Genomic DNA, 17,288 nt, shown 5'->3' with positions numbered 1-17,288 from the left:
AAAACTGAGAACGGTTCTTTATTTTCTTAAAAAAACAGTTATACACTTTTGCTTGGTTTTCAAACTCATTCTAATTTTATCCTATGATACTTATCAAACCTGAGTTCTTACTAGTACTTTTTGTATGCAAAAAATAAAAAAGCTTACTGAAACTGGCTTAAAAATATTAAAAGTGTAAATTCACAAATTCTTATAAGTAGAACTGAAGTTTGAGTCAGTAGATCCAGAGCTTAAAATGTGATAAATGACTCACGCACTCTTTCTGATATACTAGTGGCCTCACTCTAAGGCTAGCTGCTCCCAAGAGAGTAGTATGGCCTTATGTTTTCTGTATCCAAACCTTTCTCCAAGGTGGCTAACCCACCTGCCTTTCACTGCCCAGGCCAGAGGACTAAAATTAAGGTGATTTGTTCATATTATCTGCTGGGGTGAGATCAATGTAGTGGACTCAACCATGGAATATATTAGAGATGCTAAAAACAGTTGAAATTCACTAAATTCATGTTGATTGATCAATAATTAAAATCTTTTGCATTGCAAATGTATAAAGTGGACAAAAATGACTCATTGAGTTCTTGGGCTTGATGAAGCATATGGTTTGGGAGCTTTCATACATTACAAGAAATATTAGAAGACGGGAGATAGACATATAGGTTAAGACTCAGTTTTAGCATTCACTACTAGTTACCCTCTCTTATCCTCACTTTCTTCAAATATATAAATGGGAATAAACACAGGACATATTTAATCAAATGGCTTTTATATTAAATAGGAATGAAGTATCGATACTTGGTCTAGTGTGTGGTACATGTTAAGCACGTGATAAATCTTATTTTATATTTTCAAAATAAAAAACAAATCATATGTTGGGAACTGCCCTGCCTGGTTTCAGAAGCTGTAAACCCCCATGACTAAGGCTGAGTCAGAGACCTTGGGACCATAAGCCACTAAGGAGACACAGCTTATCTTCCTGGCAGGGGCGCTGCCCCTGCCCACTTTACTTCACCCTGCTTGGCCCTGAGCCTGACCAGTTAGCCAATGACAGGTAAGATTCCTCAAGGGAGGGATGACCTAAGACAGGCATGGTCATGAAGAGGCCCTCAAGGAAGGACTTGGGGGGCTATAGAAAAAGGGGGTGATGGACCCTCACTCCTTGGCTTTGAGATAGCCTGAGTCCTCATTCTGTCTGCAAGAAGTCTCCCTAATCTCTTGGCTGCCTTACTTTCCCTGCTCGACTTAAGCCTGAAACAATGCCAGAGCTAGGTGCAGCCCTGTGCTAGAAAAGGCAGGTTCCCTGGGGAAATCAGGCCTAAGAAAGAATACATAAAACCCTGTGAAACCTGCTTTGCTAATACCCTCAATTTAAATGATAAGGGTCCAAGCCTGAAATGAGTTTGTTTCCCAAAGTCTCATAGCCCTTTAGCTAACTGACCCTGACTCAGAATAAGCCCTCTGAGTTCTTTGTTATCTATTGTTTGATCCTTACTGCCTGACAATGATTGATGAGCTTTACCTGTATTCCTGTGCAAACTAAACCCAATAAAAGCCCATTGAGGAAAAGGCTCCTGGCCCTTCTCCTTTGAGAAATCAGCCACCTTTCCTCCCCAAGCAGATCATGTCTTGGTAGACTTATTCTCATCCGTGGCTGTGGGGGAGGGGGAGCCCTGTGGGTGGAGCTGCCCCACAATTATAGCCAATGTAGGCAAATGCTGTAGAAACATATTCTCAATTAAATGGGAATCTAAATCATAAAAATATTATATAATGGATTCAAAATTATAAGACATATCTTAATAGAGGTTTTCCTGGCTTAAAAACATTGAGAAACTTACTACACTACATGTAAAAGGATGATTTGCAATAGCTAATTTTGCAACTATTTATTTAAAATCATTTATTCTAATAATAACAGATTTTTTAGTAGTCTCAGAAATTTGTATTTATCTAGTAATTAATTATGCAAAGGTTTTTTCCAAGATAGTTCAAAAGAAGACATCAGGTAAGCACTGTTTAAATTCTTCTTATATTCTCTGTTACGTGTTTAAATCCATGTGAATCTAATATATCCACTTGGCCTACTGTTAGTCATGGGTCTGCAATGTAAAACTTAGTCAACCTGAAGTGTGGATCAAAGAGAATGACCCTATTCTTCATGGCTTCCCAGAAATCCGTATCTAGGGAGCACTGCTTAAAACTGCAATTTTGTTCATCCTTAAAGCATTTGTTCTGCTCTCCCTGCTTGAACTTATCTTCTCAGTTCCAATTCAAAAACTTGGTAATCCTGCTGCCATCCACTCTTCACACATCTCCAGCCCAGCAGTGTTTTATCAATCATCTCAGTGCAGGCAGAGACACTGTGGATGAGGATCTCCTCCACGAGCATTTGTTAGAGAGCTCATAGATGATGCTGCTCAAGCAGATTTATTCGAAGCCTGTTTGCATCTTACTATTAAAGGCATTGAAGAACTCTGACATTATCACTACTTAAGAGACCCTTCCTTTTGTCTCCAGTTTGCTGTCTCTTTATATTTTTAAATGTTTTTAATTTTACTTTTTTTTTTTTACATTTTTTATTGTTGTTCAGGTACAACTGTCTCCATCTTCCCCTTTAAATTCACTCCTCCCAAAAGGAAAAGTAGCTCTCCATTTCCAACTTTGTGTGTGAATGCAGAAATTTCAGTAATTTGTATGACTTCTGGGAGGTAAACTAATCCAAAATGTCTACATCTGGGGTTTTTGTCCCAACAGAATTTAGTTGTAACTTGGAAAAGTAAATCTTAAAAATGTTATTTTCTCAGGCAAAGCTATTAAGAGAAAAGATACCAATATTTATGTTTCTTTTTAATTGTATTTTCCATTGCAGTTTATTCCCCTTTATGCCTCTCCTCCCACGGCATCACCACATTCTTGTCCGCGTCTACGAGTCCTTTATCTTTTTTGCTTGATCCCTCCACCCCCTAACCCCCATTCAGTGCTTTCATCCTGCTCTCTATCTATGAGTCAGTGTCTGTTTTGGTTGTTAGTTCAGTTTGTTCATTAGATTCCACATATGAGTGAAATCATATGGTGTTTGTCTTTCTTTAATACTATCTTTGAGATGTTAATCTTTTTATGTTATTGAGTTCCCTCACTTGGAAATGAAAGAAAGCATAATAAAAACTTAGATTTGAAGGGGTCATTGGTGATCATCCATCCTAAATTCTTCCTAATACTGATGGAACAACTGAAGCTTAGGGCCGCTTTCTCAGCATCACAGTTTAATGTTATTGACACAGCTATGAGTATCACTGAGTATACATTGTTCCAGCAATCAAAGTGAAGACAGAGAAGAATATAGCTAATCTATCTTCCACAGTGGGTGACAATAACAAAAGACATGTAAGAACAGTTTTTGGGAATTGACAAAAAAGACAAGAATGAGAAAATTGCCAATCACACTTAAGAACATAAAAATGCAAAGTAAAAATTAAAGAAGTATATAAAGTATTGGGAAAGGCAGCCCCATGTGCACAAGCTTTCTATGACAACTCAGCCACCTAAGAATGGGCCTTGCGCCTAGAACACTTCCTCACCAAGAGATGAGAGCCCACACAACCTAGGTCCAGTGTACCACCTCATGTGGGTGTACCTGTCTTTGTTACAGGCACAGTGCCTACTCTTTCTGCCTCTGCTTAAACTGTGTACATGGTATGGCATTGGGGCAACCTCACTGTTATATCTGTCCTCCACATTATAAAAAATAACATAATTTTGAGTGAATACTTTATGTTGTATCACATCAGAAAGAACCTAATCTCAGTGGTATTACCAATCAGTGTGTACAGGAGATGAAATCAAGAAAAACTTCATAAAAGGCACGAGCTGTCTCTTCGAGTCCTGGTCCTTCACTATTTTTCCTCCTGCCTCTTGGGAATGATGGTGTGATATCTGAAGGTTTAGCATCCAGCTTGCAATCATGAGGCCAAAACCCACAGGCAAAGCAAGGAGATAAAAAGGGCATGGGTACGTGATGGGGAAGACATATGCAGTCCAAGGCTTGTCCAATCCCAGATTTATTGTTATGTGAAAAAAAGAATCCCTTCTTGAAGCTGTTATTATTTGAAGTTTCTGCCATTCACTGCTAAATGAAACATTGATTCACCCTTCCTTGACATTCCCCTTCAGCAACACTAGTTTCACGACTACCCAGAAGTCAGCCTGGCTGTATGGAGCTAACATCTGTTCTGATCGGTGAGTGACTGTGCCACACTGATCTCTTCAGTATGATTTCCAAACCATGTCCCATCCCTTAATTTCTTAACTTTGAAAATGTGAATATTAACAGAACCTACTTTATACTTTTATTGTTCAAACTACATTACACAATTCAATTAAAAACAATGCAGCTAAACCATAGCATCTGGAATATAGTAAGTAGTCAGAGAGTAACAGCTACAGCTCTTTCCCCATTATCCCTCTAGATCCTTGAAACTAGCATCAGGGTGACAGACATTTATTATCACTTAAGAACCTCACAGTCATTTGCCTTGTCACTTATTACTTAATAATTATCTGGGGTACTCTCTTGTGAAGCTATTACAACCCAAAATTCTATATAGGCGTCATTTGTTCATGAAAAGAAAAAAACATTGTAATGCAGAACTAGAGACTAAAATAATAGTAAATTATGTGCTAGTATCAAGACAGAAGTCCAAAGGGGGGGGGCAAGGGAACCTATTATAGGTAGCTCAATAAATATGTCACCAACTAAGCCCATGTTTGTTCACTATATATTTGTACATTAAAAGCAAGGCCATATAAATATGTGGGACGGCTGTGGCAGAGGTAGAGCTGTGAGCTGAGAATTGTGAATTTATTAGCATGGTGGAAGAAACTTAAGACAAAGTAATCTTCTGAGCAATATCTCAACTCCATTATAAACTGATAAATATATAAATCAAATTTGATTTATCTAAAAGAAGACTCTAGCTTGACCAAGAAAGAGCAAAAGTAGGTCAAAACCACACTGGAAAGACAAACAATTGAGGGGAAAATAAAACATCCTGCTGGTTCAAGGGCTCAGAAGAAAGGCTCAGAGACGTCATAAACACTTATGAATGAACAAAAAGGACATAATTACCTGGCAAATTCAATTATCCTATAAATCACAGAGCATAAAAAGTTAAAATAGAGCTCTGACTTCCTGCATGATGGAGTGAGTAGGAAGGTTGAAAAATCCATTTGTTCAAAAGCAACTATAACGGGGTGGGGGGGGGAGAGCAAAATGTTTAAAATCAACAATTTCATTACCACTCTGGAATTTAATCAGGGGTTTCAACAAACCGAGAAGTGTGTTTTCATGCAAACCACATTCATTAATGAGCTCCGAGTAGGAATAGGGAAGGTGTGCGACACTCTTGCCCACGGCTGCTTCCCTTTCTCCCTATCCGCAGCCTGAGTTCCGTCACCACGGCACGTCAATCAATGAATGCTGCAACCAATGCGTGCAAGCCTTGAAAACCAGCAGATTTGCCCCCCACTGCGGGAAGAGACCCATTTGATTTAACTGTTGTCAAATTCAGTAGCAAGGACACAGGGAAAGCCAGCAGACTAACTGGGGCTTTATAGAGAATTCTGGGAGGTAAGACAGCCGTAGAGGACAAAATAAATTCACCCCATACTCAGTATCCACCAAAAACTATGAAAATGAAGTGTACACAAGTGGGCAGTGGACACATGCCATATCCACACTTTTGGTCCACAGAACTGATGGGGCCAAGGGACACTCAGAGGAGTCCAGAGAGAGGGTGACAGGACATAAAGTGTGAGGACATTGAATGCGCCCTTGAATCCACAAATCCAATAACCAAGGTCTGAAGCTTAAAGTTGGCAAGTACAGCCTCTGACCAATCCTTAGATGACCTCTAAGCCATGCTGACACAGGGGCCAGGGCTCACGTTATAAAACCAAACAGAAATCTGAGCACAGGTCAACGGCCACACGTTACTGGGAGATGCAAATTATGGATTTAGTTTAGACACGATGGTAAACAAACAAACAAGAACAACCCAGGTGGCAAGGAGGTAAAACCCAAATCCAGACTTTTAATATATTATCAAAAGTATCTAGTATTCGGTAGATACTTTTGAAAAGTCAGTAGACATGAGAATAAACAAGAAAGTGTGACCCAAGTTACCTAGAAAATACATTATGATACAATAAGAAAAATAGAGTTAAGATAGTTTAGTAAAATTGATGACAACATGATGAGAATGCAAAATTCATAATGTTCTTACACACATACAATAAACAAGTAAAATATTCTATTAAAATAACATTCAGCATGAGCAATAGAAATGTAAGTAACTCTTTAAAAATCTGGAAAAATACAAAAGGTTTTATGGAGAAAATTGTAAATCTTTACTGAAGTCATAGAGGAAGCTTGAATATATAAAGAAATAGATATGTCTGAATGTGAATTGGAAGACTCAATGCAAAACAATTGGCAAATTTTCCCAAATTAATCTATAAATTCAATGCAAGTCCAGTCAGAAAACCAGCAGCTGTTTTATGGAACCTGAAAATTTGAACCTAAAGTTCACAGGAAAGAAAAGAGCCAAGACTACACAAGGCAATTTTTAAAAATTATCCAGGGAATCTACATAAGCATATATTAAGACTTATGGTAAAGCTGTAGTAATTCAGTGTATAGTAACTTCAGAGAGATGTACAAATATCCCAATGGAACAAACATCCCAATAGAACCAAACCTGTACTTGATCTGGAAATTTGTATATGGAAGAAGTCACAATGCCAATCATTAAGGAACTAAAGGATAATTCTGTCAATCAGGTTCTGATGGGGAAACAATGTAGATTTCCATCTTGAATATTATATAAAATAGAATCCAGGAAAAAATCTGTAAACTATTTTTAAAAAGGCAGAAAATATATATTGCATGGATTTTTTCTTGGAAAATGTAGGAAATGTGAATTTTTTAAAAAGAAAATTATACATAAAAGACAACCTTAATAAAGTAAAAAAGCAAGTACCGGATAAAAGCAGGTTTGTGCAATCAATATAACTGCCAAGCAATACACAAAATACATAAAAAGCAACTCAGTATCATTAAGAAAAGCTCAATCAAATACAAATTGTAACATATAAACATTTCACATAGATAAAACCCAAATGGCCAGTAAACACATGAACACTTATTTAGCCTCATTATTGTCCAGGGAAATAAAAATTGAAGGAAAGATGAAACAGTATTAAACATATAGCAAATTCACTAAAATACATACCTTAACATAATAAGTAAGGGGAGGATATAGGACAATGAGAACCCTCATATTCTACTAATGTGAGAATAAGTCAGCCTAATTATTTTCAAAGACATTTGTATTAATTTTTCCTTTAAAATTTTTATGGAAATTATCAAATACACAAAAGTAGAGATAATAATATGATTAACCTCTGTGTACACATTACTCAACTTCCAAGGTTACCATCATTTTGCCAAATTATATCACCTACCTTCTGCTACTCCAAACCCCCCAGTGTTTGGTTGTTTGTTTGCTAGATTATTTTAAAGACAATCTCACAAATTTTGTTATTTTATCTGTTAAATATTTTTCTATCTGTCTCTTACTAAGATGGGCATTTTTACACATATCCCTGGTATTATCACCAATTTAAAAAAATAAAGAGTTAATCCCAGGCCATATTAATATTATTTTAATAATTGTATTATTGTTGTAGGTTTCAATTAAATCCAAATAGAGGTCCTCTTTCCTTCTCTTTTATCCCCAAGTAGTGGGTTTGTTAGAAAAATTGGGTCATTTGTTCCCCTCTCCCATGCATTCTTGTAAACTTTGTAAACTGATAATTAGATCTTTCAGCTTTTTTAGGTTAAGATTTAACACTTTAGGCTTAAATATTTCATAGGTAGTATTGTGTGCTTCCTATTTGCTCACATCTTGAGAAATATCATGTCTGCTTATCTTAGTTTTAGTGAGACTGTGTCACAGGCTTTGCATTGTTTGGTATAGTGGAACAAAATTCTCTTATCCAAGAAGGTCATTGCTCAATGTTTACCCTAAAGAAATTCTAAATGAAATGTGTAAGTAAACACGTGTAAGGAAGTTCAATGAAGCACCGTGCTGGAACAGGAAAGCCTCTGTTGGCCCCAGCCGTGTTCCTGGGAGGCTGAACTGAATGGATGTGATCCTTGAGCTCCGCGGGCCCTGACTTCCGGTCGTGTGTATCTGAGGAGGAGAAAAAGCATGAAATCTGAGGAACACGAGAGAGAGGAAAATTAGGCTGTTTGGTTCCCCCCAACACTGGCCTCCTTCTTATTAAGCTGCCTCTACTTAAGGTTTCGTCTAAGACAATGATCTTAACCTAACCGTGAGCTCTTCCTACTTAGTTACCAGTCACCACGCCTTTCTCTTTTTCCTTTAGGACTAAGTTTGGTAATTAGCCCTAAAACTGTGAAGTCACTCTTTAAGGTTTTCCCACACTTTGCCCATTTCTTTGCAAACAGTCCCTTTATCAAACTCTTTTACAAATGTTTTAGCTTGAGCACAGTATCTATTTCCTGCCAGAATTTAGACTGATATAGTTCTCAGTGGCAAAATATTGGATGAAATGTACATGTTTATTCATGTATTTGTTCACTCATTGAACAAATGATTATTGAATCCCAGGTGCTATTCTAAGCACTGTCAATACAGTAATGAACAAAACAAAGTCCCTGCTCTCACTGATCATCTGTTTTAGACATAGGCAAACATGTGATATGCCCTCTGGATATAAGTTCATCAGTAGGAAAAGTGAGCTTGGCATATTCATACAGTAGAATTCCATGCAGTAGTTAAGTTACTTGAACAGAAGATATATAGAACAAACATAGTAATGGATGAAATAGCAAATTTCAGAATGATAGGATTAATGCTGATTATGTAAAGGTTAAAAACACACAATAACAAAAACAAGCACGGGATAGGTACACATGACTCTAAGGGTTGTGGTAAACTCTGGAAGGGAAAGAAGGGAAAGGAAGTAGCTGAGATATGCAAAGAGTTTCCAACTGTATAAAGACAGAGCAGAGTGAACTTCTTAGATACCTTTGACAATCCAATATGGAGTCACTGTCAGCCATGACAGTTACGTCAAGTGCTATGTTAAGACTGAGTTAATGGGGTGTAATTGGAATACCCTTAGGAGGGGCCTATGACCAAAACCACAAGCCTGGACACTTGGATAAGGACTCCATGTAGACACCAATATGAGTGAGGCATCTGCCCCTGTTTGGCTATAAGAACTCAGAGCTCAAACCACCTGGCACTACCATGAGTTTGGCTGTACCATGGGTCATGTTCCGAGCCCTGCCAGACTCCCATGCCACTGGACGCCTACTACCACTCCAACTGCCTGGCTTAACACTAAAACCTGCCTCTCAACCTGCAGATGCCACCAGTGAACAGGACTTTGCACCGAACACTCATTCTGCTGGTTTCTATTGCATAAGCTCCCCTTCTCTGTGTGTACCTTGCATGTGACTCTATTGGCTTACTGGGGAGGTCTCCTCTAATAAACCCAGCACTGTGGAAAGACAAATGTGTGTGAGTGATTCCTTTTAGGGGTGCTCCCTTGCTCAAAATATCAACTCCACCTATAATGATTTTATTTCTTTATTTTTAAAAAATGAAATATCTAAAGAAAATACACATTATTTTTCTAACATTATTTATTGGCACATAAGTTTGTTAAATTATTCTTATACTTTTCCATGTGATTTAAATATGCAAACTCTAAAAAAAAAAAAAGTAACCCAAACTTATACACTCATCTACTGAGAACAGATTAGCGTTTGCCAGAGGCAGGGGCTACAGGGTGGAGGAAATGGGTAAAGAGAGTACATCTTTATAGGAAATGTTCTTCTCACTGTTTAGGAATGAAAACAAAATAAAATAAAAATAGAAATATAGACAATTGGTAAGTATTACTTTTAAAAAGCAATACTTGGAAATAATTCTAAGACTGTGGTCTGCCTTACTTATTCTGTTTTCCACTGGTTGCAGCTCTGATTTCGATAACCTAGCATGCCCCTACTTGTCCCACTATTCATAAGGCCATGATCCTACCTGAACAAGTCCCACCCTCAGATATGGCCATGGTGAGGTGGTACTGGCCAAATTGGTGCCCAGTGCCATTTCACAGCCATTCTGGGTAGAAAGATATTTCAAATAAAGAGAAAAGATGATGATTTCAAAAGCTAAGTTCTTATTTCAGTTCAGAAGTAATATTAAATATTACTAGACAACTCTGAAATTGGATTTAGTGTGTAAGACTCCCAAGCATTTAAGCTATTAAACTTTAATGCAGTTACTGTTTTGGAAGCAAGCCGTGGTGGAAAAGGCTTGCACTAACAAAATAATGACCACTGATACCCAGTTTCGATGGTATGCCTATTTATTCATAAATTTGGATCATTTATGAAAAAATAAATATGAATTCAATTGAATATATGATCTATAAGATTTAAGAAAATGGGGTAAATACGATAATAATCTTTTAAACATTTGCATTAATTGGGAGTGAACCTGAAAACAATTCACCAAACATGTTAAGAGTTAGAAGGCATTCACCATTGAAAGTTATTCTAGTAAGTTATTTTTGAAGGGCTACACAATCCAGACCAGGATTTGCTTTATAAAAACCAGAGAATTACTTACAGAAACGTTGAAAATGTTGAGCTCTAAATAAACTGAACAAAACAGTTGAGCACATGTCTTAACCAGATGCCTACCTTGATTATTTTTATGAACAGCTCTTCTGCTGCCCATTTTTTTATGTGCAGTTTTATTTTACATATGTGCACCAGAGAGAAAGAAAAGTTCAACATTAACCATATTTAGCATTCCCTTAAGGCATAATATAGTCACCAGTTCAGTCACAAATTGTTCCAAAGAAAATTGGATGAAATCATTGTAGCTGTTAAGCATGTCATTTTGTATTGAGAGTTAATATGAAAGATGATAAAGTCCATAAGGATATTATCCCTAATTCCTGAAAAAAAAAATCTTGTTTTAAAAAAGAGAGAAACTAAACCAATAGTGACCACCACCATCAACAACACAAAAAGCATGAAACACTTCAAAGAGAGAAATTCCTCACTGAAAATAAACCCTCAGAATATCTAGCACTTCAGTCCAAGCTGCATTTGACCATTTTTATACAAGATGCACTCTTGTAGGTTCGTCTGAGCAGACAATATTGCTTACTCTAGTCTGTCTTCAAAGAGTAGCATCAACAAGTTGTATCAATCATGAACTATGGAATCAGCCACCTGCATTGATTACTCACATGGCTGGAACAGTTTCACTGATCTTTTCTGCTGTATCATAATCCACTAGTCAGAAGCCGGCAACCTTTGTTAAGAGTGAGTTTCCAGCAGTGGCAGCTTTCGCTGACGTGCAGGTGCCAAAACCATGCTGACTTGAAAAGGACAAATGACTTTGCCAAATCCACCTCAGACTGGATTGAGTTCTTGGCCCCCAAAAAACATCTCTTAATGGATGATTCACAAGTTCTGTGAGATTCTTATCAAAATTCTTTTTTTTTTTAGAGACGTAGCAGCTATTGTGCTTTTTATATCTTAGTCGAAATAGAAGTTTGAAAAACAGACGATCACAGCCAAGAGAAGACTTGTTGCTGAGTTATGGAAGATGGACATAATTTTTTCTAAAACTTGTTAGCAGAGGAAAACATACCAAACACAAGAGTAGGCATTATAAATGCAGTGTGTTGAATTTCTCAAACTGAACAGTCCCTTGCAATCAGCTGTCAGATTAAGAATCAGGAAAACACAAACACTCCAAAAAGCTTCCTCTGGTCCCCTCCCGCCCCTGCCCCCACAGTGCTGTGTATAACAGAGTAGCTGCCCCTGTACTTGTATATTACACAAACGAAATTATATGGTGCAGGCTCTTGTGTGTGACTACATTCCCTCACCATTGCTACATTTGTGCTTTCTATACCTCTTTATTATGTACAGTTTAATACGTTTTTTTCTTCTGAATTTCATCAGATATTTTCCAACCCTAGGTCATGCTAACGGGCAACTTCCAAAGTAAAATATAATCAGAGAATATAGGTCTCAAAATACAAATTTTGAAGACTCTTGGCAAACTCATGGGAATTGCCCAGTTTCTTAGGTCAAATGAGAAGCCACCAGAGTAACGATTTAACTGAGTAGCAATGCTATCGGCAAAAGTGCTGACTATTGACCACTAAATCCACTATGTACACTTAAAAAGTAACTGAACAGTCTGAATAAATAATAATAATTGATCAGTTTAAAGGTTTTATATAGAAGTCATTGAGCACTGAAGTGAAACATTTTGCACTTGCTATCTCATAGAGTCACTAAGTGAAGAATAAAGCTCAAACTTTTGATCTATCTCAAAAAAATATATTATGAGAATAAAGGTTAGTATTATTCAGTTGAGAAAAGTGGTGAAGAAAAAGAGAAAGGAGGGAGAAAGGACAGACACAGTAAGTTCACCTCCAAACATGCACTAAAGACACATTCATACAACTTCATACTTAGCACTAGATTTGTTGTGTTCTTTCTTACATAAACCTTGACTCCATTTTTGGAATTTTAAATCCCCACAGTTAATGGTGATGCATTGGTTTAGTACTGGAAATAAGTCATTTGTTTTAAATTGCAAGTAGTCGCCATATTTTGGACAAAATTAATATTTGTGAATTATTTCTCAGACTTAATTGTACGCAGTGAAGTTCTTTATTCCTTTCTTCATTCTTTCAACATTCACGTAATACACATTGATCAACTGATCGGTAAACGCCTCTGTGTTCAATACGGTCTGGCTTAAAAGATACATCCTGCTCTTAAGATATTGTTTACTGATTAGCTTCTTTCCTTCCTTCTCCCTTCCTTGCTACTATCTCTTTTTCTTTCCTTCTTTCCTTCTTTCCTTCCAGAAAAGTTTGCTCCTGAAGCCATTATGCGGAACTGAACAGATGGACAGTACGGTGGCGAAGGAAGCGAGAAGGCCCTGACTGGGGGCGCTGGAGCCTGAGCAGAGCTGAGGATGGCATCTGCAAGAGAGGTGAGGCAGTGCTGTTAGCGAAAGACGGGTTTGTGCAAAAAGAATTTATGTACAGTGTCCATGTTATATATAAAGTATACATATATTATAGATGTTATCATAAAAATATATTAAAAATAGTCATCCCTGTACTTGAAGAAAGTTACAAATATAGGAAGGAAGAAAACTAAATACTGTGATAGTTGATTCTAATGGCAAATGTTGGCATGAATATGTGATTTTCACCATTCATATGAAGAGATTAAAATAAAATATGCTATAAATAGGTGTCTGCTGAGAAGGGCTGAAGCTGTGGCCCACCTCCTCCCCAAAGCAATGAATAGACCTGGAGCCCATATCTTGGTTTCCAAATACCTTCTTCATGGACAGGAACTGGGGCTTCACAGGAAAACTGCTGACTACAAGGCTAGGGCAGGGAATGACTCAAGGAATGATAGGCTAACTCTGAAGATATTCTTGTGCAAAAAGTAATGAAGGATGCAAAAACTAATGTAATGTGTCAAAAGTACTCAGAAGCCAGCTTGAAGGCGTTTCTTCCAGCTAAATCTAAGGTAGTTTAAGTATCTAAAAATAATGATACGAACAGATTATAACCAGTAGAAGTAAACAGGCATCTAAGAAGACATAGAGATATAAATAAGCAAACAAATAAATGGAAAGAAGTGAAATCTTTTCATTTTTTAAAAAAAATTCACTTATCTTTTTTTAGAGAGAGGGAAAGGGAGGGAGAAAGAGAGGGAAACATCAATGTGTGGTTGCCTCTCCTGCACCCCGTACTGGGGAGCTGGCCCACAACCCAGGCAGGTGCCCTGACTGGGAATTGGACAGCAGCCCTTTGGTTCACAGGCCAGCACTCAATCCACTGAGCCACACCAGCCAGGGAGAAAGCTTTTCCTTATAGTAGAATGCCAGCTAATAAAAGTGGAACCAAATTTAAAGCTACAAAATCACATTTAGCTACTCCTATAGTCATAATTATTTTAGCCAATAAACACTAACAGATACTAAAACTAGTCTTAAAAGATCGATGAGAAACATGCACTGTCTCAAAATACCTCGCCAGAAAACACTTACTAAATACAAATTTTAAAAACGGGCCTTTGTAATGGAGAAACTCAGCAAATACCATTTAATCTTGTGGTCAACGGTAAGATCACCAGTAATGGGACAAATCAAAATTATGTACCACTTGACAGGATTCATTAAGAGGAAATGAGGAAAAACAGACGAATGCAAATTTGAGGAAAATACCCGGCTTATAGCCTTTGTAAGAGCCAGGTCATGAAAGTCAATAGTGAAGAACTGTTTCAAATGGAAGGAAACTAAACACAGGCAAATGCAACACGTGATCCTCAACTGGTTCTTATTAGCACACAAAAAATAGTATTGTATTAGGATAATTGGTGAGATTTGAACTGAGACTGTGTATTTGACATAGTAATGTTTTAATGTCAGTCTCTCGGCTTGGGTGATTGTGTCGTGGTTATGCAAAAAAAATGTCCTTGTTTGTAGGAACAGTGCTGCAACTTAGCTTCAAGTGTGTACTTTCGGGGGAAAACAGCTTTTTAGTATTGCATTTGTAAATTTCCTATGAGTTTGAAATTACTTCAAAATAAAATAATGAAAACAAGGAGGGGGAGTTCATGGGTTTAGAGTTACAGTTTTGTGAGATGAAAAAGTTCTAGAAATCTGTTACACAACAATGTAAATATACTTAACACTTCTGAACTAAACACTTAAAAATGGTTAAGATGGCAAATTTAATGTTCTGTGTTTTTACCCCAATTTTAAAATTATGGAAACAAATGGATCAACAAACAAAAAGGGTAGTTTTATTCAGGAAAGTTCTCAATCCTGAACAGTGTACTTTTTAGAAAATGCAGGTGCACAAGTCCCAATATCACAATACCATAGATTACAACCTGGGATTTGGGGTTTGGATTTTAGTTTGGAATTTTTCACACATGGCCAGGAATGCAAAAAACACTCCGCTATTTGCAAGTGGGTAACAAGAGCTACAATAAAGTAGAAAATCACTTGACCTACTTCAGAGCATTTCACCTACTAGTTTTAGAACCTTAGAAAAATCACATCAACACTGCAGCTTTAAAGCCCTCTTCTCTAAAATGGGGATAATATTTCCTTCCTCATAATATTGCTGAGCTGCTCAGAGGAGATAATGTAGATAAAAGCACTGCAGAAATAGAAGGCAATATTGTAATGCAAGGAATTAATGAGTAAATTTCTCTACTATAAAAGGAGTCAAAGAAAGTACAATAACTATATCACGTCACTAGTGTGCAGCAACACACTCCAGTGGGCCATTCCCACAATATCACATGATGCATCTGAGTGAGTCTTGGCTTTAGAGCACGTACATTTAGAAGCTAGTAAGCAAATTACCGAGAGAAACTCACAGTTTCTGTGAGCATGAGATATAAGTGAAATCCCATTAGCAAGCTTAAAACTGGTGGCTTTTTCATCTCAGTGGGCCTTCCATTAGAAGTTTTGGTGGGATCTCACAAGAAAAGGGAAAAAAATAAGACAGTGTACTGAATGATACGAACGGCCTGGCCTCTCAGTCTTTAGTCTACATGGCGTCCACCTGGCTCCCCAAGTCTTCGGATGTCAGGAAGGGCTGGTGAGCAGACTGAAGGCTGTTGCCTTCGCTCCATTGCTGCGGGACAGTGTGTTTGGAGGCTTTAGATTGGGGAGACCTCAGGTCAAATTCCAGCCAAACTGGGCAATCTTGGACATGTTTCTTATTCTCTGATTCCCAAGTTCATAATCAGTACAAAGATGATAATGATAGTGTGAACTTCATAAGGTTAAATGAGGAAGTGCTTGGTAAATGTTAACAGTTATGAGTTCTTATAAATGATGATATCCAGCACAATTCCCTTTCTACCTTTTCTGTAAAAGTGTTAACACTTAAGATGGCAGATGGGTTTAGTCTTAAAAAAGTAAACTAATTTTGGCTCATAAAGCTACTACGTAGATGAATACAGCAAAAGTAAATTGATTAATATAAATAAGGCCTGTGGAGCTACAAGTACATTTTAGCTTTGCAGACAATACCTGAACAGTTTTAAAGTGTTAAATTAGCAAAGTGTGTAAGGAGATATTTAAAATATAAAAATCCCATACCCCAAAATCAAATTATGTTCTTTTCTAAAGATTCACCCAACACAGCATTCTCAATTAATATAGTTTTACAAGAATTGCATTGTCACTTCCAATTTAGACTCAAAAAAAAAAAGAAAAAAAAGAATAACAAGGACAAAACTCTGTTTTGGGGACAGTAGTCAGCATAAGAATGCTTACGCATAGGGAAAAAATCAGTTGAAATTTTCTGCGGTCCTCTCTTACGTAAGAAAGCTGACATTCCTAGTATGCTGTGGGTCAGTTCAGATGACTGACCGTAGCTACTGACTGGTGTTCCAATACTCACTACTTAGCATTCCTTAAAATCCATTCATTTTCAAAATAAAAAAATAAAATCATTTCAGAAACTTATGTTTTCATAATTCTTTGTAAAAAAAAAGGTACTGGGAATAAGCATAATTGGTAGGTACAAAATAGACAGGGAGAGATTAAGAATGGTGTGGAAAATGAAAAAGCCAAAAAACTTATATGTATGACCCATTGACATGAACTATTGGGGGGAGGATGCTGGAGGGAGGGGGAGTAGAGGGGCAGGGGTATAAAAGGGAGAAAAAATTAGGACCATGTAATAGCATAATCAATAAAATATACTTAAAAATAATAATCTCTAATATTAGTAACCAACTTACAGGTTAATCCATAAAACTTTCAAGGCACTTTCAGAATTCAGAATTACTAATGTAACTCAGATTGTAACGTCACTTTGGTCTTTATCACACAGCATCACTCATTTGGCATCTACCAGGGTTTTGAATCTTCAATGAATTATTCTTTTAAATGCATTGGTGAACAGAGAGTTAAAATATTTTATAACTACTCATATAAAAATGCAAACCAGTTCTACTTTTTATTCCCTCACTGTTTAAATAGAGCATATGTTTTCTAATCTCCCTCACTTAATTTCCATGAAAAAAAATGACAGGTACAGAAATATCTTCAGGGAATAAAACATGCTGATTAGGTAGAGTTTCATGGTACCATTTTAGATTTTTTTAAAAAGTG

General features: G+C 37.0%; 1 long non-coding RNA gene across 1 annotated transcript in view; it reads left to right on the top strand.

The window, feature by feature from the left end:
• Positions 1-17,288, top strand: part of LOC112307957 (uncharacterized) — a 180,993-nt gene that overhangs the window by 132,985 nt on the left and 30,720 nt on the right. Inside the window, exon 4 of the long non-coding RNA XR_006656053.2 lies at positions 12,994-13,121. This is a non-coding gene — a long non-coding RNA (uncharacterized lncRNA). The remainder of the gene's footprint in view (positions 1-12,993; positions 13,122-17,288) is intronic.

This window comes from Desmodus rotundus, chromosome 2 (assembly GCF_022682495.2).
Source record: "Desmodus rotundus isolate HL8 chromosome 2, HLdesRot8A.1, whole genome shotgun sequence".
NCBI lineage: Eukaryota > Metazoa > Chordata > Mammalia > Chiroptera > Phyllostomidae > Desmodus > Desmodus rotundus.
The sequence above is the reverse complement of the archived record's forward strand: the minus strand, read 5'-3'. Positions and strand labels throughout refer to the sequence as shown.